Below are 25057 nucleotides of genomic sequence, written 5' to 3' on the forward strand. Positions count from 1 at the left end.
GCACTGACATTCTCTAGGAGTTTTCGTATTGTGTTCAACACTTCAACATGTGTCTGACACATTGTCAACGAATGTCGAAAAATCCAACACGTGTTCAACTCTCCCCGACATGCTTCGACACGTGAGTTCAGAATTCCGACACATAATTTCAATATGCACAGGATCAATTTTAAAAATTTTCAACACTTGAGGAACAAAATCTAAATATATGAAAAATAGAAAAAAGAAAAAAAAATGGGTAGCGATTGTGGCTGGGAGCCGTTGTTGCTGTATCCATCGGAGTGGGCCAGTGATAGTGGAGGGGGGGCAGCCCTTGCCAATCTAGGTGAGGCGATCGCCGGCCAGGCAAGGGCCGATGAGGTCCCTTAGATTTGGGTGACGCCATGCCCTTGTGCAATGACAGCCCTCGCCTGTGGCCGGCGGGGCTCCCCAGCCCCCCTTCGCCACCTATTTTTATGAACAAACGGATGGCAGTGGTGCAGCTCCAAATTTCGCAACCCGAAATTCCACAACATAAAAAGAATCGACTGAAAAAACAAGATTGAGAAATTTAGCCAAGGTGGGTCCTGTGTAGGGAAAAGCGAGCGCTTGAATGACCTGAGAGAGGGTCGGTGGAGTCCCAGCTTGGTGTGCGGAGAGACTGCCATTACTGTCGCAAATGGGAAGAGAGAGAGAGAGAGAGAGAGGCGCTGTCCTATTTCTAGGTCAAGAAGATGAAGCGAGAAGAATCGATGAGAGAATAATCCTCGGAAAATGTTGCGCCTTGTTTTTTTTCTTCTCCTCCTCCTCCTCCTTTTTTCTTCAGGGGAACAATTCGGTTTTTATTCCTCTTTTGCTCTTTGTCTGAATAGTTTCTTACTTTTTCTTTTTTGTGATTTCAAATAGACGCATTTTGATTTTTGTTGCTCGGCAATATCTGAAATTTTCATAATTATAACTTGGATGTCATATATTTTTATATAATTTCCCATAATTTATGGAATTTAGGTATGATTATAACGTTCGAGAAATAACTTTTGATTTTCACTTAAGCATAAAATGAATTCGTACATTTTATGACATGCGTCCATTTGCCTACAAAGGCTAAATTCCTTATTTGTAGTGCGATTTTCAGCATGGATTATATAGGCAATAGAGACACATGATTTTAATAGTAGAATGTAGATTTTTTTTTCCTTCAAATTTTATTGATTATTGTAATGGAATGTAATTGAATTTGTCAAATTAAAATAATGAATAATATTAACAAATATTGCATTAATGTTTTTACTGTAAATTAATTCTGGGTTCTTTTTATTATTATTTGTTTATTTGTGCATTTATATATAAAAATATATTTAATATATAATATGTCAGAATTCTTGATTTTTTTAGAAATGACGTGTTAGCATGTTATGTCGCATGTCCATGTCGGTACTACATAGCCTGTATATGGACTTTGTGTTATGACTCATGCAGCAAATGATATCATTTTCTTTGAAGTTCCTTGCAATAGATTGCTCAAGCGCTTCTTCATACTGCTTGGTCAAAGTAACTCATCCACCATATCCTTGTCCCGAGGTTTCCAATATATTCTAAACATCTACCTTCACTCCATCCGCACCGTATTTCGCCAAATTGCTATGGAGATCATAATAAAGATCATGTATCCTCCGAGGGTCTATTAGCCCAACCCCATATCTCTCGAGGCTATCCATTACAATGTCTCTAAGGTTGCTGATATTTCCATATGATTGAATCAGGTATACCAATTTGATACTTACACGTCATTTAGAAATTGCATGATAGGTCTACTTAATTAAGTCGCATGTCAAGTAGAGTAGTTGCACATTAATTATTGCCCATCATTAGAATTAGGCTAATTAGTTCAATCGCATGACATATGGCTTAGTTTTCATTTAAATACAAGAAAAACCATAAAGAGATTTGAGTGGAATTTTGTGGGACTTAGAAATCATATTTAGGTTAAATATATGTTTCTAATTAAAATATTTGTTACAGATGCTTACATTGCATCAAGGTAAATTTTCCCCCATGCTTGCAATTTATTTATTGCCTTATTGAGTGTTCAATAATAGTTGTACACTCGCATGATCACTTTACTTATATAATAATAGGTAAAAATCAATCCAAGTCTACAAAAATATTTTAAAAATAATAATAAAAAAAGGTACCGAAAGAGCATTTGAGTAATTTAAGGTTTGTTTGTTTAAAAGTGTTTCTGTTCCCCGGAACAAATTTTTTTGTTATTTTGTTCCAGGGAACAAAAACGTATTTGGTAAAACTTTTGTTCCCAAGAACAGATTTAGAACAGAAACAAGAAGTAAAAAAAAGTTGCTTATTGTTCTCGGGAATAATTCCGAGAAACAAATTTTTTTTTATCTTTTCTTTTTTCTTTCCTTCTTCCTTTTGGTTGGTCATGGTCCCCCAACAACATCAAGCCTCGCCAGATCTGGGCGAGCTCGAGCCCACCCAGCCAAGGCAAGGCCGACCTTGCATTGCTTGGGCGAGGTTGATGGGCAAGGTTGAGCCTCACCAATATGGCTTGGCAAGGCTTGCTTGGCCAAGGCCAATAGGCCGAATGCGATATTGAGGCTTAAAGCAAACAACGACCCTTGGTGGCTGGAAAGTTTAGCTCGGCGCACCTCTATTCTTTAAAAGGAGAAAGAAGGAAAAAAAAAAGAGAAAAAGGGAAAAATATAATAAAAATATTGAAAAATTAAAACATAAATTGTTATTAGGAACATAAATAGTCAAAATTGGTCTCCGGAGCATAAATGTTACCAAACGCGCCCTTAGCGAAATCAAGTTCCTGAACTCATTTAATCCCTAACTCGTAGAAATATGGTATTTCTCCTAATGCTTTACTTGTATATCTAATCAACTCACCATCAACTGATTAGTAGCGATTCTTAAATAAAATTCATTTGCAGCCTAAAAACCTAAACCTAAGTTGCGAATCGATAAGGACTTCAGAGAATTTGAGTTAAGTTTAGACTTAATAATTCATTAGTCAAACCCTTAGGTAGATCCAACCCGTTTTAGGGAGGTCACAACACAAGTGTTCACTATCTTCATTGTGTCACCCATTGTTCTCGGCAATTCAATTTCTTGGTTTCTGAACCTCCACCATAAATATTGCTCAAAATGTTGGGCCATCTCCGTTAGGGTGCACCCTTAGTTTCAGGCATCATGATGAAAAAAAAAATCAAAGGATGATGGCGCCCACTGCAACCAAAAAAGTAACGCCACCGAGGGTGGTTGTCATGGACAACCATACAAATGACAACCATACAAATAAGAATAACAATTGGCTAATGGCAAAACTAATTGCGCTTCCTTGCGCATGTAGGTGTGGTGGGAATAATTTAGCAATTTAAATGGAAGTGACCGATCCCATACCTACCGAGTAACATGCTATGTAGAAGAACAATGAAGCCATGCACAACATTGACAAGTGATTCTTGTTCCTTTGGTCAATAGGCTCTATGTCATTTTGGTTAATCATATAATTAGACAAGTGCCCAAAGCTAGGAGAGACTCGATAATCCCATCAATGCTGCACAACAACAATTGTCGTTGCCCAACCCAGTCAATGAAGAGAGTACCTACGAAGATATATACCACCTTTACCAATACGATTGTGATATTCCATAATAGTTTTTTTGTTAGTGGCGCTGACATCGGTCTTCTCAAATATCCAAGGGTTGAATAGAAGAACAATGTTCATGTCACATGCCTGTCATAAGATGCATACCAATCGCACAAATAATCATATGGTAGATGGATAGGGTCGGGTGGAGGAGCTCCCACTACACGTCCCTTGTGCAAATGCTTTGCACATGGACAACGATGCCATTACTCTTGGGATGGTAGCAGTCTCCTCCTCGGAATCGAAAATCCTAGCGAGGATGCTCCTTACATCTTCCGAGCGTCTTTGCATGACCAATTATTCTAGAGGATTCCACATGGTGCGAACTGCAATGATGATGAAACAAATACAAATTATATAAAAAAAAATGATTTTCCTATAATGGAAAAGACAAATTTATAACATAAAAAAAATAGAAAATATGCTACAGAATTTTTCTGAAAATAGATTTTGATAATTACCTCAAGTAAGGAGGCGAGGAAGCCATGGGAGGAGGCAGGGGAGATCTCCATCACGTAATGGGGGGCAATCATGAGGGTGTAGTCAACTCCTATGTGAGCAATGAATCAGCCCAACAAGACGAAGAAGTTGGGAGCGAACCCCATCAAAATTGGCCCGAAGAAGAAGAAGAATCCCACACAACAATTGTCCGACAACGGCCGAATTTGTCGATGATCCACCCTACCATCACCAATCCAACAAGCAAAACCGCATAGAAGATCATTGTCTGGACATCAACATAGTCATTGATTATCATATGTCTTTTTTTACTTATGCTGCTGTCTCAATCATTAATCCTAATTTTGCTAAAATTCAATGAAAAACACACACATAAAAAATATTATTTGTAAAGGTTGACCTCTAACCCTACTTGCCAATGATATTGTTTGTTTTGGGCTGTAGGACTCACTTATCCCAAGCTCTCATGACTTTGTTCCTTGGGCTTTGCCTAGAAAAAGTCTTGTTCAAAGTAGAGGCACAACTACATTACCATCCCTCAACTTGACCTAATAATCCTTTTTGAGACGTAGCGGCATTGTCATCCCTTGAAATGTTTTGTCCCTAGTGTAGCAGAAATTATTACCAAAGTGCCTTGTTAGTAGTTAAGACTGGTGTTACTCCTTATATAGCACATTACTTCATCTCTCTCTGCCTCCTTCGTGGCAAAGCCACATTCCCATTTCTCGCAAGATTGGGTAGTTACGTTATTTATCATCACAGTTATTGAAAAAAAAAAGTGCCCTGTTTTCCTCTCATTTTTCATTGAATTTATTTTCAAAATATAAGTGATTATAAGATAAAAATGATGAGGATAATAAGTGTGATGGATTTATCCGAGATTAACTTGCTTGGCCAAAAAAAGAGTGAATTTATCTGAAATTAAGTAATATTTTCCTTTTCTATTTTTTTTCATTCCCCATTGGTATAAAGCTATAAAAAATAAGGACAACGAGACTAAACACAACCCGGTAAAATATATACATGATGGAGGCGGCAATTACGCATCTTAATGTGAACTTGTTCATGAGTAGCTTTACTAGAGGATGATTGGAGTTCTTAGTCAACTCCATTTGAGCGTTGTTGTTGACACCATAATCACATAGCATGACTGTTGATATCTACAAAGTCAATTCAACAACTTATATAATATTTCAAAATATAACGTTATATTTTTAGATACATCACTTATTGATGTACATAAGTTATTAATTGACTTTGCAAATATCCACAATTATTAAGTTATTCTAGTATCAACAACAACTGAGATCTTCAATCATCTTCCAACAAAGCCGATCGTGAACAAGTTTACATTAAGATGCGTGATTGCCGCCTCCATCACGTCTTATATTACTAGGTTGTTAGTCTCATTGTCCTAATTTTTTCTAGCTTTATACCAATTCGAAATTTAAAAAAAAAAAACTAAAAATAGAAAAAGAAAAGATTAATTAATTTCAAATAACATAATTTACTTTTTTTTGGCCAAGCACGTTAATCTTGGACAAATTCATCACACTTATTATTCTTATCTTTTTTATCTTATAATCACATATCAATGGAAAATGGAAGAAATATCGAGCACTTATTGTTTTTTTCAATGATTATGATAATAAATAATGTAATGACTCAATCCCGTGAGGGATGGGAGTGTGACTCTACCTTGAAGATGACAAAAGGGACAAGAATGAACTGAATTTCATATCACTTGGAGACAATGAAGTAATGTGCTATATAATGAGTATCACAAATCTTAACTACCAACAAGGCCATTTGGTAGTAGTTTCTGATGTGCCACGGACATAACCTTTCGAGAGATGACAGTGCGGTTGCACCTTAAAGAGGACAATATCGAAGTTAGGTTGAGGGATAATAGTGCGGTGGCACCTCTACCTTGAATGAGGCCTTTTATTGGTGAAGCTAAGGAAACAAAACCATGAAGGGGTAAGTCCTACTGAACAAAGCGAACAATATCGTTGGCAAGTAGGGTTAAAGGTCGGTCCTTACAAATAAGATTTATTATATATGTTTTTTTCCTTAAATTTTGGCAGAATCAGGATTAATGATCGAGATGGCAATATATTCAAAAAGAACCAAAGATAATCAATGACCATGTTGATGTCCAAACAGTGATCCTTTATGTGGTGTTGCTTGTTGGATCGGTGATGGTAGGGCGAATCGCCGACAAATTTGGCCACCGCCGGACAATTGTCTTGATGGAATTTTTCTTCTTTTTTGGGTCCTTCCTAATGGGTTCACTCCCAACTTCTTCATCTCATTAGGCCAATTCATTGCTCACATAGGAGTTGGCTACACCCCAATGATTGCCTCCTTTATGTGATTGAGATCTCCTTTGCCTCCTTCCATGGCTTCTTCACCTCCTTGCCTAAGGTACTTATCAATCTCTATTTTTACAAAAATTTTGTAGTATCTTTTTCTATTTTTTATATATTATAACTTTTTGTCTTTTCGTTATGGGAAAATAACTTTTTTATACATTTGTATCTCTTTCATCATCATTGTGATTCGCGCCATGCAGAATCCCCTTGGTGGTCGGTAGATGCTTGAAAGATATGAAGCACACTCTTTGTTAACAAAATCAGGGAGGCTACCATCATCCCAAGAGAGTCCAATAGCAACATTGTCCATGTGCAAAGCATTAGCATGAAGGATGTGTGGCGAAAGCTCCTTCACCCGATCCCAGCCCCTACGACATGATCATCTATGTTATTAGTATCCATGACTTCCAATAGGCATGTGGCATGGACATTATTCTCCTATTCAACCCTCGAATATTTGAGAAGGCTAATGTCAACGCCACCAACAAAATTGTTATGGAATTTTTAGTAAAATTGGTAAGGGTTGTTTACCTTCATATGAACTCTCCCGTTGACTAGGTTGGAGATGAAGGTTGTTGTGCAATATTGGCAGATTATCGGATCTCTCTTAGCTTTTTAGATACTCGTTTAATAATTATTGACTAAAGTAACATAAAGATTATTGGCCAAATGGACAAGAATCACTTGTCAACATGGTGCATGACTTCATTATTCTTTTATGTGGCATGTTACTAAGTAGATATGGGACCAGTCACGTTCATTTACAACGTTGAATTATTCCCGCCACCTACGTGAGCAATAAAGCACAATTAGTTTCACCACAAGCCAACTGTCAGGTTTAGAGATATCATTCTTGTTTGTACTATTGTTCAAGGCAACCATCCTATAGGGTTACTTTCTTGTTCACAGTGGGCATCATCAATTTTATTTTTCATCACGATGCCCAAAACCAAGGGTGCACCTTGGAGGAGATGGCTTTAACATTTCGGACAATATTTATGGTGGAGGTTCAGAAACCAAACAATAGAGCAACGTAATGAAGGCAACAAACACTTGTGTTACAACCTCCCCGAAGCGGGTTGGATCCACCTAGAGTTTTAACTAATAGATTACTAAGTTTAGACTTGCATGCAAATAAATTTTATTTAGGAGTTTGCCACTTATCGATTTATGACAAGTTGATTAGATATTCAAGTAAAGCATTTGGAGAATCCTTACTACTACTACGAACCAGGGATTAAATGAGTTCGGGAACTTGATCGTGCTAGATTGCTCTAACACACCCTTTCAATACCTTTTCTCTTTCATTTCCAAAAATATTTTTGTAGACAATTTGAATTGATTTTAACATATCCTCTAACAAGCAAGGTGATTAGGCAAGTGCACAACCATTATTTCAACACTTAATAAAGCAAGGCAATATATAAATTGCAAGCATAAAGAGAATAGTTACCTTGATGCAATGTAAGCATTTGCAACAAATATTAATTAGAAACACATATTTAACCTAAATATGATTTCTAATTGTCACAAAATTTCACTCAAATTGTTGCGACGTAACCCTTCCAACTAGGGGAGGGGGAAATTTAGCTTTAAGAATATTGGATGGACCTGCTACCCATGATTTAGATGGAAGCTTCTCCCAAATCCATATCTCGTGTCACATCGGGCATCCAAAATTTTAATCAATTTAAGCCTATACAAATTTTGACTAAGGAATCACCATTAGCATTTTTAGATCGATTAGAAAACCAATAAGATGTGGGAGAATATCTTACTAATTATGCAATCAGAGATTCTAAACTCGGGAATTTGATTACATTTGCCCTAAGGCCAACGCCCTTTTGGTACGTAACCTAATCACACGTTAGCTAACACCATAGTAGCCTATCCAAGGGTTCTAAGTAGCATCCTAACCATTTTAAAGAAGGAAAGCAACATCCAAAATTGAAAAGCACAATCAATTATAATCATAATAGAAAGCATGCACGCATCCTCAAATTATCTCTAAAATAGAAAAAAGACAATCAAAAGGGGAAGTCTATTGTAAAGCCTTAGAGGCTTGTCCAATTTTAGGATTTACTTCCCAAGGGTTTTCTATTTTTATATTATTTTTAATGACTTTTTAGATTTTTTATTTTTAAATGATTTTCTAAAACTCCGATTTTTTTTATTGATTTTCGAATTTTCTTAATTTTTTTATTCCCTAAATTTTAAATTTTTTTTTCATTTTCTGAAATTTTAATTATTAATATTTTTTTAATATTAACATATAAGCAATCGGACCGGGTCAAGAGACCCGACCCGAACCCTATCGGATCAGGTTGGACTAAAATTATTAACCCTAGAAGCCCACTCGGAATTAAACAAACCATTCTAAGAACACTTTTATTTTTATTAATTCTTTGGCCCAACTCTAAAAATAACCTAACCCACAACAACCAGCCCAAAACCCTTCTCTTCTTCTTAAGGCGACCGGCCCACAACTTAAAAGCCCGAAGCCCATTTTACTTTCTATTTCCCTATTTTTGGGCTTTTCTCTTTTTCTCTCTTTTCTTTTGTTGTTTTTGTCTTTTTCTGTTTTGTCCTCTCCCTCCCCGAAGTCCTCCCACGTCTGCAACCAACGCCCCATGGATAAATGCAACGCTCAGCCGAAATTTGATTTTCACTGGTTATCCCTTGCTGGTCGCCTACTCTGACCCGCGCTAACCTACTGCCGGCCGCTGGGTGGCCGGAGGTTGTCATCGACGCCGAACTAGCTCCGGCGAAGAACTTTCATGCTCTAAAATCTTGTATGACAAAAAAAATGTAATGGTTCGGGCATTGCCATCAGAACGGACAAAACACAACGAAGAGGAGTCAAACTCGTATAAAGATGGTATCACAGAAACGAATCTCGCAAGACGCAGTTCAGAATCTCGTTTAGGCATTTTATCAAACATGCGGTGTGCACTAAAGAAACAGGAGACCTCCGACTCATCCGCAGCTCGAACTCAGACCGAGACTGTCAACGGGCATACTAGCGTACACGGCAAGTAGACGAGAGTATACACGTACAACAACCTTAACGGGACCAGCAGAGCCGGAGTTCGCGTGATTGACGTACGGACGAGGGACACCTACCTGGTTCAAGCGCGGCGCTATGGGGGACGGCGATCGACGGACTGGCCTCCGATGAACGTGGACTCCTTCCTTTGTCGTGCGAGCGAGCTCTTCCGCTTCCTCTCCTTCTCACTCTCGACTGACTCCTCCTCGTCGCTACGCGCGAGGAACGATCCGGAGCTCGAGCTCGACGCGAGGTCGCCGGACTCCGACGGCACGCTGACTTTCTCCGGCGAGACTGGATGCGGAAGCAGGAGAGGCGGTTCACCCCGCGCTCCCCCCGACTGCCGCTCTCTGTCTCTCTCTGCGGATTCTAGCGAGCGCCCTTTGATTCTCTTTTCCTTTGGTTTTCTCTCCAGCGAAACCCCCAGTGGCCCACGCCCTCCAAAAACAGAATATTATTCCGTTATTTCTTCTTCTCCTCCTCGGTTCTCTCCTCCATCTCCTCCTTCTCGAAACCAGCGATCGCCCCCTTCAGCCCTACTCCTCCTTCTCATGCGAACGTCTTTCCCTGTATCTCCTTCAAGTTCTCCCTCTTCTCTGAAAGTTCCAGGCGGTGCAAGCAAGCAACATTCGGCTGGTTTTTTGCAGGAGAGAGCGGCAGAGAGAGAGGGAGAGGTCGCTGCCGAGAGAAACCGGAGACAAACGAGAGGATCATGATAGGCTTAAAAGTTTTGCTAAAAGAGGAGCTAGATAAAAGCCAGTCCGCTCGATTTTTACTATCTTTTTTGTGATTTTTTTATTCTGGTCATTTCATTTTATTTTTACTTTTAGCTTTTTACATTTATGTATACTTTTTATTTTTGTAAAATAAACTGATAGAAATTTTTTTTTGGTGTCAATACAAACCTCTATGGGTTTTCTCTTAATTAAATGAAAGTTAAGTTACGCTATATGTCATGTAATGTAACTAACTAGCCTAATTTTGATGACGGGCAATAATTAATATGCAACTACTCTACTTGACAGGCAACTTATGTAGACCTCTATCAAATTACATGACTTAATTCTATATCATATGCACATGGTTTTTTTTTTATTATCACAATTCGTAATTAAAAATTACCAAAAATAAATATCTACCTAAATTGAGATATTATCTATTTTAAATTAGAAAATAAACGAATCTCAAATCCTATCTTAACCTAAAAACTTATTTGAACTAACAATTCATTGCAAAGATGTTATTTACTTTAGATATTAGCTAAACACGCATTCTGTAGGTAACAATTCTATCTAGGAAACCAATCCTAATCTATATAATATTCTGTGCAATCTTGTTTATGTTTTCGAAATAACTGAAGCAATCAAAGCCAAATGAGACACGCAATCAAAGCCAAATGAGACATGTAATCATTTGAGATTATCAAAGATATAATCCAATCAATTCAAATAATGAAAAATATCTAATCAACTTGAAATTTTGCAAATAAAATCAAAAGATTGATATTAAGTCTTAAAGATCAAAATATCAATTTTTATGATTCTCGCGCAATTAATAATTCTATTTAAAACCTTATAGATAGAATTAAAGCTCTTGCGGATTAGGAAATATATCCTAATGATAATATGTCTATCACTTAGAGGAATCAAATCGATAATGCAAAATTAGGAAATAAAATATTCTAATCATGTTCAGATAAGATTTTACCTAATCTTGCGGATCACGTATCCAAATTTGAACTTGGACGGAATTGGCTCGAGGTCACGGATGACTGGTGGTGGCAGGCGATAGATCGGCAGTTTTCGATGTTCTCAACCATGCTGGCAGCCGCTTTGAGGACTTATGAGAACAGAATTCCAATGGAACGATTAGCGACAGACGACCACAAGCAAGTGTAGGAGTCCCAAGAACTCGTTCCTTCTTGTGTCTTTTTCGTAAAGTGCACCTGTATAGTCAAGATTTGAAGAATGTCTCTGAGTGCTCGAGAGAGTGCAAAGAAAAGGGCGGACTTGCTGGCTTTGACTGAGAAGCTAGCAAGCGTGTCCCCGGTGGTTTACGACAGGGACTTACTACGCAATGGACTGAGCGTGACTAGACCTAATAGATGCGCCGGGGAGGGTCTCCGGTGATGACGGTTGGAAGTAGGCTCGCGGCTGCAGTGGCGAGACTACAAGATCACTGTTACGATGGCACCAGGGAAGCTGCTCCTGACCTGACGCAAAGATCGACGTCCCGAGGATCAACGAGAATGGTCTTCTTCTTTGTGTAGTCTATGCCAAGTGCTCTATGAAGACCAAGTTTATGCTCTCCAATGTGCCGAATGTTGATCCCAGAGAAGTCCTCCAAGTGCTGCCGCTCAGGATCTTGAAGACCCCCTTTATCTGTCTCTCTCTCTCTCTCGGCTCTCGCTCACAATTTTTATATTGTGGCTGACCTCTCTTTCTCTTAATTTTGTGGCCGCGTGTTTTCAATTGTGTGGCCTCCCCTCTTCTTGGCTGTGCGAAGGTCTATTTATACTATAGAGGAACCGACCTCCTCATATTTTTTTCCTCAATCAATTATTACTTTCCTTGGTTGACTGATTCCATGTGAATATTTTATGTGATCGAGGTTGTGGATCTCCCTTTGCCAAGCCAAATATATCCTGCTCATATTTCCTTTCCTATTTTTCATTTCCGAATTCTCAGGATATATGTATAATATTGCTGTCCAAGTTTCATCAATATGGAAATGACGTTTCTATGAGCTCAGTCCCCAATTAAGCTCAAAACCTTTCAATTAAGTCCATCCGCCGCCGATCCAATGCAAGTGTAACTATTAATCCAGATGCTCCTAATATCTATATCCAATTTTAACTTAATATTTTTGCTAGGGGGTCAATCCGTAACTTTCTATGCAATGAAATACTAATTAGGTCGTCAAGATTTAGGTGTCAATAATTTGGAATAAGTATCAAATAGGGGTGCTGGTAAAAGTAGATTTCTTTGTTAGTTAGGGGAATAAGTATCCTAAAGGATTGTGAGGTAAGAATAAATTCTTTGTTAGGGTAGTTCTCTTTGAAAGACATTATGTGCATGAGTGATTATGGATTGTGATGGGCGAGTGATAGGTTGTGTAGTTCTCTTTGAAAGACTTTACTATCTTCCCATTGAATGGGTTACAATGCCAATGTGTTTACTGCTCTGAAAAGCTTTAATGGAGATTTTTTATTATGTTCATGGTTTAATCTCTAGTGTATGCATTTGACTAAAACAATTAGTGCGCTCAGTAGGAAAAAAAAAAAAACCATGATGACAGAAGGGCATAGGTCGAGCAAAGTGCTGTTCTAGGCATGTGCCTCATATTTAGTTTATGTTTTGCCTAATTGTTATAAAGGTCTGTTTTACTGAAATGGAATATGCAAAATCTGACAAGGTGAATCTGCCTCACTCTCTTAAATATTTTACTTGTTGATTGTTTGATATGGTAAGCTGCATCTATGCAACGGTGATAATTCTGTAGTTAAGTTTGTCTTGATATGTAATTTCCTAAGAGTCTGGAGCATTATCTTAAGAAGGGACCATTTTTTACTTCACAGGAGCCTTTAGCTTTCCTTGCAATGTATTGAAACCAAAAACATCGTTATTAATATTTGCAGTTAGGAAAAATTATAAATGCATACATATGAACATTTGTGTCTTTGGAAAGATTTTGGGTGTTCAGTTATTCGACATTGAAGATATAAATAAAAAAATGCAACAGACATTCAAGGCAGACACAATCATTCGATTACTTTTCTTTTTTACAGTCTTGCTGTTGCACAACCCTTTGCTTTGGTACTTGTTATTGTTGAATCCTTTACTTCTCTCCATTACCACTGGACCTCAAAATCATCCTACTCTATATTCAAATTTTTCCATTCATTTGTTTATCCATGGTGTATATTTGATCTACTATTTATTGTTTATTGGAAAATGCAGATCTATTTAGCTCATGTCATTTTAACATAAGGAGATCCCAACGCACAAGACAAAAAACATTATAAAACTATGTCGAAAAAATGGAGAACACTAAGAAAGGGTACCTGTTTAAAGTAATAAATTATTTAATAAATCAATAACAATTCGAAATTTTCTCACATTTTACCTTGGTATTATAGCTAAATTTGTTCTTGTTTGGAACTCAATCCATGAAGCCTTCCACCCTCTGATGTTGGCTACATTAATGCCAAATCGAGCTTCTGGATAGCACGCTATCATGAGACCTTACACTGTCTAAGATCTTCCTCATTATGGTCATTGACGTGCCTTTGTCGCCAATATTAATCATGATCTTCCTCGCTCAACCATTTACTGTTGATGCTGACGAAGGACTGTGTCTTGCTACGTTTGCTATCTCTCGAGAAAAAAATCAAAAGCAAGTAAGGAGAGTGCGTGCATTGGGACAGATCTTCATGTTGCGATAAAGGTCAAGAAAAGAGCAAGATACGTTCAGTGCAATGCAATTTATAGGAGATGTTTCAGAATTAAAAACGAGAGACAAATTCTATTACGAGATGGAACTCGCTGCAGTAGACAGGTGTCGACCACTAGGAGTTTCGTCTTATGATGGAACTCTTCTCCCACTTTTACTTTTGAAACATCCTCTATAAATCGCATTGCGCCGTGGACTATCTTGCTCTTTTCTTGACCTCTTTTGCAACATGAAAATCTATCCTCCTAATGCACGTACCTTCTTTACCTCCTTTTAATTTTTCCCGAGAGAGCTCGCGACAAATAATGTCTGTTATTGCACATAGCATTTGCATTTCTAAGCTCTGAAAGGGAAGTACTTGCTTTCCCAATATCTCATCATGGAACAATTGCAAACTTTTCGAGCTATCTGGTGTGCTTTCCTATAACAAGTTCGATGCTGCACCTATCAGGGGACATTCTCTTACAATCTTGTCCTTGGTAATTGAGGATGCATCGGGAGGACATTGAACACTCTTCTTGTCCTTCATAATGTGATTGGTTAGAAAATTATTCACTAATTATCCACTCCGCATGCTTCTTAACCCAATTATAGTCGATTGTCATTAAACATATGATGATTGATCCTGATGAGTTAATCTAACATATGGCCATAAATCTCGCAACACATTAATATAGTGAAGTGAATAGTGAAGTGAATTACATGGTACTGTGTAGAACAAGATATAAATTCTGCACTTTCATTTAAATGCTACAAAAGCGGAGATGCCAAACCTATTGATATTTGTTCTCTAATGAAACAATCTAATTGCGGAAGTCTAAGCCAGATTCATTTGCCATTTTCCTCACCTGCAAAGGACCACGGTTTGCAATTCCCCAAAGCAATCAGCTCACAGCAAGGCAGTCACTTATTCAAAATCACAAGTCCGCATGATACAATAAGCAACTCATGTCAATGATTTTCGTCTCTAGCTCGACGAGCGCGGCTTCTCCAACTCCAGAGTGACTGCTTTGGCTTCTCCTTGAGCGGCTCGAAGTGCGAGAGGTGGTTGAGAACTCCACCCTTCACATTCGGATACGGATCGTTGAGCCAGGGGTACTTGTGCTTCTTCACCTTCCTGAGCTTCGCGACCATGGCGGTGCTCCTCCAGGTGCCTAACCACATCCTCCCCAGGGCTCTCAACAAGAGCTTGCAGATGCCGCCATTGCTCGAGCTCCCGAAAATATCAAAGGAGGCCGCAGCCCAAAACTTCCGCGACTCAGGGAAAGTCGTCGACTAGAGACCTATGCTATGCCGAAAGACTGAATAGAGGAAGGAGGATGGAGATGAGGGTTCCCTTCTCCGTCGCAAATAACAGCTTTTGCATTCTCTGTGTGTCTGGGCTCAATGAGGGATGCAGCGGAATGCCGTTCCACGACAAATATGGCGTAGAGGAATGACACCTACGGTGGAAATTGTAAACAATCAAGAAGTGGGTCCCCTCTCCGTAATTCGATCCTCAATTACATCGCTTTTCGCCTTGAGTCGCCATTTAGTGCGGGTGGTTTTATTCACCAGCAAAATCCAGCTTGATGGGACAAACGTTAATAGCGCTTTAAAGGACTAAACTATGTTGTGCATGACAACACATCCCTTTCAAGTTAAAAGGAGCTGCGTCTCGGTCTCGCCTCTGGGACATTTACCCCGATGGTTCTCCCATCCAAGCTCTGTAACACCAGGCAACACAGATGGTCAAAATAACTCCTCATTCTTTATTACTTTACCAGCAATTTCTTAAGAGAAAAAGGAAACTAATCTTCTCGAACTAGCGTAAAGGCTCTTCTCCAGCAGTCGGAACTAATAACAAAAATACTAGCAAGCAAGTTGACAAAACCACGTGAGATATTCTCTAAAGCTGCTGTGTAAACAATGAGTCCGAAACAATTTGTACAGGTTTCTTCAACCATGACATCCACAGAACCACTTGGATGAGCTTTGGTTAACCAGAAATGTGCAAAGAACAGGAAAGATAGTAGTACCTGTCTGTCAAGGCAGCAATGGCATCATTCATCTCAGTCTCAAACGCCATCACCACAAAACCAAAACCACGAGAATGACCAGTTTCCCTATCATAAACAAACCACGCATTTACCACCTCACCATAATCACTGAAAACTTGTTACAGACGAGCATTATCCACACTCCATGGCAGGTTCCCAGCATACAATCTATATTCAACATCAAGAACGCAAGGGAGGCACTCTGCTCATGATCCTTTTGGGGAAGCCTTATTGACGGTTAGACGTCTATCATTTAAATACTGTAGGCAAAGGTAATCGACCTTATTAGCATTAAAAATCAATAGACATGCCCATCAGGCAAGTTCCAAACATCTTGAGGGATGGCATCTCAACTCCACATAAGATACAGGTAAGGGAAGTTATCATTGATATGCATCGACTTTTCACCAATTTGGTTAGTCCTTTTCATCCATCTCCAACCAAAATAATGCTCATCCAAATTATTCACAAGATTCTCACGCCCAAGAAGCAGCTATGAGCAAATTAGGAACACACGGCACAAAATGAATGAATGTGCAGCTTGGATGGTCATCGACTCAGTACTGAGAATTCAAGAATATGAGGCGGATCCATTAAAGGAATATGGACAGAACAAACATAACCCAAGCTGCCAATACATAATTTAGAATGTCATAATTCATGACAGGTCTTCGACATACTTGAAAAGAGAAATTAAACTGACAATCAAGAGATTCAAATTGCAAAGTTTTGCTGGTTGAACAGAGCACCAGGGAAAACCAGAAAATTTGGCATGCATTCATCTCCTTCGCTCTTCCACCCACCCTTTTCATCTTGCCCTTAACAAGCCCCAACAGCATCCCCACCCCTCCATAATGAAAGGTGTACCATGAATTGATTAGGACATGTAAGTGGTGAAGCAAGAACGAGTCGATGCAGCGTGGAGTATGGCTGTGCTATGTTTGCTCTGCATTTAACACGTGAAATTAGAAATGAGAGAGTCGAAGGGCAAGGTCTCACGTCCCATGTGCCAAGTGCTCCGCATGAGATTCAAGACACTCATACAAAACCAAATACCAAGTACTTGAAAGTTGTTAATATACAAAAAAGCTATTTGACACTAGGGTGATCCATAGGCGAACCCAGGCTTGACCGGACCTTCGGATCAGTTTCAAATAATGCTCAAGCCTGTCCATCCCCATGACATCGATGCGGGTCCAGCTCAAACCTAATTAGGGTAGGCCTTACATCTAGAAAAATTATTATTCTCATTAGATCTGTTTATTACTTGTTAGATGTTTTGATTGCATAGTGCAATGTAATTTCTCTTTTCTATTCGGATTGTATCCTTGTAACTTGTTTTTTCTGGAGTTCTAGGTAGACTTGATCACGGGCCTAATAGCCCACCCAAACCCGGCTTCGGACGCAAGGACCTATGGTTATAGCAACCCCTATTAAGCTATTATCTTTTGTAGAAAATAGCCCATCCAGGTCTACTTGGCACTAATTATTATGTCTGATTTGAGGAAGAAGGTAAAGTTAATCATACTAAAGCTCATCATCCATGTTTTTAACAGCACGCAAGAATTTCAGAAATACTAGATATGCACGGAAGAAGTCTTCTACCTGAAGATCTACGCAAGCTCAACCAAATGAATTTCTTTTCAACTTGAAAACAAATAATAAAGAAAAAGACGACCAAAATGATCAATTATGAGACGGCATGCTGCAACTATTTGTGCTTCTTTTTCATTATTCGCTACTTAAGAAGGAATAGCAAAAATGATTTACACTTCTAGAAATTCCAAATTGGTATTCTAATAACACATTATGTCTCGCAAAAAATAACGATCTAATAACCTTGACCCAAAAATTTATCCTCTTTTAGCATTCCATCTTGCGTCTCAATGAAAAACTCATCTTCCAGCCATTCATCATAAGTGTAATACCTATCTATTTTTATGGAATATTGGGAGAATTTTAACGGAGGAGGGTAGATTTTGGTCAGGGGTGCCGGTTTGTGATTTCTTTTAGACGAAAATTAGTGGAGGGCAACATTTTATTTATTTCGTGAAGGAACAGTGAAATTGCAAGGATCACCAAATGAAATTAGAACTTCGAATAAAGCTGTGTCGCCGCCGCAACAAGCATTGCCGGTGCTTCCTCCCTGACCCTACCCATAAATTTACTAATTTCTGTCTTCCTTTTTTTGAAATTTTCTTGTTTTCATATTTTCGGGTAATTTATCAAGTTTTATAAATATTAAAAGAATTTCACGCTGGCATTTAAGGGCTGTTAATGGCCATGTTGACGATTTACTTATGATTTTAATGGATCGACTGACTCGAAGAGAAAAAAGCTACTAATTTAACTACACAATTAATTTAAATAAAAAAAAATTCATGGACCGATTGAACATTTTGTAACTATTCAAAGACTAGTGGATTCAACCAAAAAAAAGAGGACTAGCGGCCTCTATCTCTTTAAACGATGATGAATGCTTGAAAGGAGATAACGAATCAAAATAAAAGAGAATAATCTTAGATAATCTATTTTTGGTGAGATATGACATATACGACATCAAGCAAATGCAAGGTGACTTTATATATTAGAAAAATAAATTCACGATACATAATCATCTGGGCCATGATACATATTATTTTCTTCTGTAGTATATTTTACCTTCCATTAAATTTCAATGTTATTGTTGCTGTTATAGTTCTAGAAAGATCAAGTTTTCACGGAAGTCAATTGCGTCAAGAACAGAAAAAGATTTAATCTTGTACTCACGAAGACTTTAGGGCGTGGATCGAATGGTAAGAAAGAAACTTGTGAAGTAACTAAACGGCGCATCAGGCATTTGTTTTTGCAAAATGGAAGAGCTTCAAGTTCATGTACAAACCGGTTCCTGGGAACCCCATCAAGCAAACTATCTGTCAACTAAAGTTGTCATATACTCTTAAATATGTTCAGCTTTATTTGAAGTTCTAAATTCAAACGTGTTGTCCTAGGTGGGGCGCAAATACTAAGTTTTAGTCATCTGCATAGAACAATCCGATGCGAACTCCTAATTAATAACTGGACAACCATCAACCTCAACCCCTGTAGGACCAGTAGCCAATTTGCAATCGTCATCATTGGTGAGTCCCCACCACTCTGGACCATTGAGTTGTATTGATTGGAAGGCAAAATAGAGGAGCACTCCCATGAAGGCAACTCCGGCGTCCAGAGCGGCCGATAAGACATAGTTGTACCAGGCCCAACAACCCTTGAACCTCTTGTAAACATATACGTTGAAGAAGATCCTGACCACACCCCAGGAAGTGTAGTTTAGGACTGAGGCGAGCGCAATAACCATTGAACCTCCTATGAAAATTGGCATGTTAGGGTGTGTATGGCAACGTTTTTATTATGGGGAACTATTTCTTTTCGGAAAGAATTTTTTTATATTTCTACTCCGAGAACAATTTTTGAGTAAAATAAGGTGTTTGGTAATTATATAAAATTTCTATTCTTGTAATAGAAAAAGAATAGAAATGCGTTTGGTAAAAATTTACAAATTTTTGTATTTATTTGTTTTTTCTTCTTACTCACGGACTACCGATTGTCGCCCGCCGTCGCACAACCACTGCACGACAGCTGCACGACCGTCGCACGACCGCCACACAATTGTTGCACGACTGCCAACCGTCACCGCCGATCGCTGCACAACGGTTGCACAACCGTCACACAACTGCCACACAATTGCTGCACGATCGCCAACCATCGCTGCCAACCGTCACCACAGGATTGCCTCCCACAGCCCCACCGGCCACGGGAGAGGGCGGTGGTCAGTGAGCTGTGGGTGGCGGTCTTGCAGCGGCGATCGACGGCAACGGTTGACGATCATGCAACGGCAGGCGACAGTCATGCGACGATTGGCGACGGCAGGCTGCCGGTGGACGGTGATGGTTGTCGGCCAATGGGCTATGGGCGGCAACAACTGTCGCTGACGATCGGTTGTCGATGATGGCCGCGAGCAGTAGGAGGTGGTCGACGATTGGCAGGCGGCCGACGGTGGCCACAACAAGGAAGAAAAACAAAAGAAAAATAGAAAAGAAAAGAAAAACTTATTTCTTGAAATTATTTCCAAGAACAAGAAGCTATTTTTTTTTTTTTTTCTTATTCCTATTCTAAATTTATTCCCTAGCCATTTTTCTATTCTAGAAAATAGAAAAATAAGTTGACGTTACCAAATAAATTTCTATTCTTTTTTTGTTCCGAGGAACAAAAGAACATAAATTGGGAGAAATAGAAACATTATCATGCAAGCTCTTAATGTGCTGAATCCACTTTTTGTATTCAACCTACGCGATAGGTACCAAGCTTGCCCAGGGGCAAGCAGTCCGATGAGGAAGAACCAGTTCAGGTGGTGATAGATCTCTGGCTTTCCAAACATCTTGAGCGGGCCGATGACTCCCCAGATGATTGAGGCGCTATAAAAGACATTGTCGTCGGGGCATGTCCATAGGCTTCCCTCTAGTAGCTGGGACTGGTTGCATATGTTGGGGCTGCTAGTGATTAGCCACCACGCGGTGGCAAAATAGACGCTCGAACCGATGATTGTCCCAACCAACTATGGAATTATGAAGTTTCACAATGTTGTGAGCAGGGGGACGCCTAGAGTCCCTTATGTAGTCAACCCCCTGGGGGTGAAGCCCAGAGTCCCTTCTGTAGTCAACCCCCCGGGGGTGAAGCCCAGAGTCCCTGCTGCCAGTCCCCGCCGCTGCAACCCTGGCCTGACGCCCGAGTCAACCCCCCGGGGTGACGCCTCGAGTCCCTTCGTAGTCAACCCCGGGGTGAAGCCCGAGTCCTGCTGCCCGACGGCAACCCGGGTGAAGCCCAGAGTCCCTACCTGCAGTCCTGCCGGCCCGACGGCACCCCGCCGGGGTGAAGCCCAGAGTCCCTTCTGTAGTCAACCCCCCGGGGGTGAAGCCCAGAGTCCCTGCTGCAGTCCCTGCTGGCCCGACGGCAACCCCCGGGGGTGACGCCCAGAGTCCCTTCTGTAGTCAACCCCCCGGGGGTGAAGCCCAGGCCCAAAGTGAGAAAAAGGTAGGAGTTTGAAAGGCCTCAATTCTCTGTGATATAATTTACCCGAACTAGGAACATCGACTTCGGAGGAATCTTCAAGTAGTGACCTAATTTGAAGTTTGAAGTAAATAAGATCGCTTAAATCCTATGACCAACTCCGTGATCACATTTAGCCCCGGCGTCTACAACAGCAAATTTCATGTGTGTGAGAAATGTTTTTCTTTGGTATCAGCCTGTTAATTTACCTCACATTCTCGTGTTGCTATATATATAAATTACATTGTTTGTCGTGGCTGTGATGATCCCAATTGGTAATTTGAAGAGTAGCGCCATCTCACACGCTAGGAGGAGTCCCCACCAAGGCAGTTAGAACTATTTGTCGAAACCTTCACAAACCCATAGAGCGAGTCCCAACACTACAATCTAGATAATGTGAAACCATCACTGAGGAACTGCTTCATAGTTCTGCTTCATCAACCTGGTGTGCACGTCTCTGAGGTAACTGCCTCCTGTTGTTTTCCTTGACATTTGCCAGATTGTTCTGAACCAAATAACAATTGAAAAACCAAATTTTTCACTGAGTTGAGTAAATGACAATTTAAAATTCTTTGTAATACATCTATGTTGCATATGCAAGTAATGATACATTGCCCACAACTGGGGAGAAAATAGATAAAAATGAAGAAACGTACTTTCCATGGAACAGGGCGACATGCGTAAGGGTAGTGGCCAAAATTGCAAAATTCAACCCATAATTTAAGGCAAAGAAGATGCTAAGGTAAAGTTTGCTATAACCATCGTAGGCCTCCAGATTCAGGTCAAAATTCTAGGCATTGAGAATCAGAGTAATGTTATATTCTTGGTAAGATGAGTTGAAATTCCCGAAGGAAATAATGGGGAACTGTTTGGCCTCGTATGTATTGGAATAATAAAGGATGGGAAGAACAACATAGACAATCAAGAAGAACCCGACAAGGATGTTGAGAATGGAAGAGCCCAGGAAGGCTAGAGGGCTTCCCAAGAATGAGGAGACTGAGGACAAGTCGAAGCTGAATGAGCCCAACCCGAAGCCGTAGGAACCAGAACCAACTTGATGTGCAGTGATTGATTTCTTCCATATCCAGCAAATAACCAAGAGGTAAGCGATTATTTTGAAAAGATATCCCGGCACCAGATAATAAGCAAAGCTCGATATGAAAAACACCAGGAAAAATTAGATCCTCATACATCCTCCCTTTGGCCTCTTTTCCTTTTCATACAAAGCCCTAAATGTGAGATAAAAAGTTGGCAATGTGAACGAATGGAGGTGAGGTTCCGAGGAAGGTAACAAGAAGAAGAAGATTTTTGTCTCGCTTGAGCTAAAAGAAAGGGAACAGGCACCTGAACAGAGAGACCTATACAAGGTTGGATGGCTACCACACGTAGGGAGAGTCCACCAGGTATTGTCTGAACAAACCAGCCCAACCATAGCAAAGCAATTGAAATTCATTCAGCAAGAAGAGAATCAAACACAGGCGAATAAACAAATCGCATCTTTTAAGGAAAGATGGTGACCATAGCTTGAAGAAGTCAGTTACAGATTGTGTATGTATTTATCTATCTTGACATACTTGAGTCGTTTGTGCTAGCATGAAAGCTCCAATGATATTTGTTGTAATATAATACGCGGAAATGACAAGATCTTGCAATTTACGTCAATGCGAAATCGCTAGAGAAATAAACGAGAAAAATAAGGATACCAGAAATTTACGTGGTTCAATACAAATATCGGTACCTACATCCACGGAGAGAGCCAGCAATAAATAATCCACTATAATTAGAGAATCAGAGTTTACAATCACTCACACGCTCAAGTGTTTCTCATACCTAGATTTAACCCCAAACCCAAAATGTTTTAAATAAATAATTGACTTGGACATAAACTCATGGCACAAAAATTATCACACGTTCAAACTCAAAGTATAACGCTCTACGTACGCCAAAACTCAAAGTCGTGCGGCAATTGTGCGGTGGTCGTGCGACAGTCGTGCAACCATCGTGCGGCAGTCGGTGGCGATGGTCAACAGTTGTGTGGCAATTGTGTGGCTGTCATGCGACGATCATGCAGCTGTTGTGCCGCGGTCGTGCAGCGGCAGGCAACAATCGGCAGTCCGTGAGTAAGAAGAAAAAACAAATAAATACAAAATTTTATAAATTTTTACCAAACGCATTTCTATTCTTTTTCTATTAATAGAAATTTTGTATAATTACCAAACACCTTATTTTACTCAGAAATTGTTCTTGGAGTAAAAATAAAGAAATAAATTCTTTCTGAAAAAAAAATAGTTCCCCAGAATAGAAACGTTGCCATGTGCACCCTAATATGCCAATTTTCATAGGAGGTTCAAGGAGCATTCCGCCCGCCTCAGTCCTGATCTACATGTCCTGGGGTGTGGTCGGGATCTTCTTCAACGTATATGTTTATAAGAGGTTCAAGGTTGGTGGGCCCAGTACAACTATGTCTTATCGGCCGCTCTGGATGCCGGAGTCCCCTTCATGGGAGTGTTAATCTATTTCACCTTCCAATCAATACAACTCAATGATCCAGAGTGGTGGGGACTCACCAACAATGACGACTGCAAATTGGCTACTGGTCCTACAGTCCCTAGGGTTGAGGTTGATGGTTGTCTAGTTATTAATTAGGAGTTCGCATCGGATTGTTCTATGCAGATGACTAAAACTTAGTATTTGCGCCCCGCCTGGGACAACATGTTTGAATTTAGAACTTCGAATAAAGCTGAACATATTTAAGAGTATATGACAACTTTAGTTGACAGATAGTTTGCTTGATGGGGTTCCCAAGAACCGGTTTGTACATGAACTTGAAGCTCTTCCAGTTTGCAAAAACAAATGCCTGATGCGTCGTAGTTTAGTTACTTCACAAGTTTCTTTCTTACCATTCAATCCACGCCCAAAAGTCTTCACGAGTACAAGATTAAATCTTTTTCTGTTCTTGACGTAGTTGACTTCCGTGGAAATATGATCTTTCTAAAACTATAACAACGACAATAACATTGAAATTTAATGGAAGGTAAAAAATACTACAGAAGAAAATAATATGTATCATCGCCCGGATGATTATGTATCGTGAGTTTATTTTTCTAATATATAAAGTCACCTTGCATTTGCTTGATATGGTATATGTCATATCTCACCAAAAGTAGATTATCTAAGATTATTCTCTTTTATTTTGATTCGTTATCTCCTTTCAAGCATTCATCATCATTTAAAGAGATAAAGGCCCGCTAGTCCTTTTTTCTTTTGGTCGAATCCACTAGTCCTTGAATAGTTACAAAATGTTCAATCGGTCCATGATTAAATTAATTGTGTAGTTAAATTAGTAGCTTTTTCTCTTCAAGTCAGTTGATCCATTAAAATCATAAGTAAATCGTCAACATGGCCATTAACAGCCCTTAAATGCCAGTGTGAAATTCTTTTAATATTTATAAAACTTGATAAATTACCCGAAAATATGAAAACAAGCAAATTTCAAAAAAAGGAAGACAGAAAATAGTAAATTTATGGGTAGGGTCAGGGAGGTAGCACCGGCAATGCTTGTTGCGGCGGCGACGCAGCAGGCGTTGGCCCCTCGCCGGGCTCAAGTGAAGCCGTCTCTTGCGGCTGCAATGCACAGACAAAGAGATGTCAAGGAGATTGAGAGAAGATTTGGCCAACGGTCTTCCTCGGAATAGATTTGGGCGATGGTCACCCTCGCTGCGGCGCTCATCGCAACAGATTCGCGACAGCAAATGCAGCTGCCCAGGCATCGGCCATCTTTTTGCGATCGGAAAAGAAACCACCTCCGACCTAGGCGCACTTCAGAAATCATAGGTGAGTCTGGGTCATGGCTTCAGTTTTCTTCATGTTTAAGAACACGTGCTAACTCCAATTTGACTCTCTTTTTTCGAATTTGACTCTCTTTCAGTTGATGTCGCTTTTCCTCTAT

At 39.7% G+C, this 25057-nt stretch overlaps 1 pseudogene; it reads right to left on the reverse strand.

The window, feature by feature from the left end:
• Positions 1 to 19069: 19069 nt before the first annotated feature.
• On the reverse strand, positions 19070 to 22751 carry LOC120294401 (annotated as a pseudogene).
• Between the last annotated feature and the right edge of the window lie 2306 nt (positions 22752 to 25057).

Source organism: Eucalyptus grandis, chromosome 6 (genome assembly GCF_016545825.1).
Source record: "Eucalyptus grandis isolate ANBG69807.140 chromosome 6, ASM1654582v1, whole genome shotgun sequence".
Lineage (NCBI taxonomy): Eukaryota > Viridiplantae > Streptophyta > Magnoliopsida > Myrtales > Myrtaceae > Eucalyptus > Eucalyptus grandis.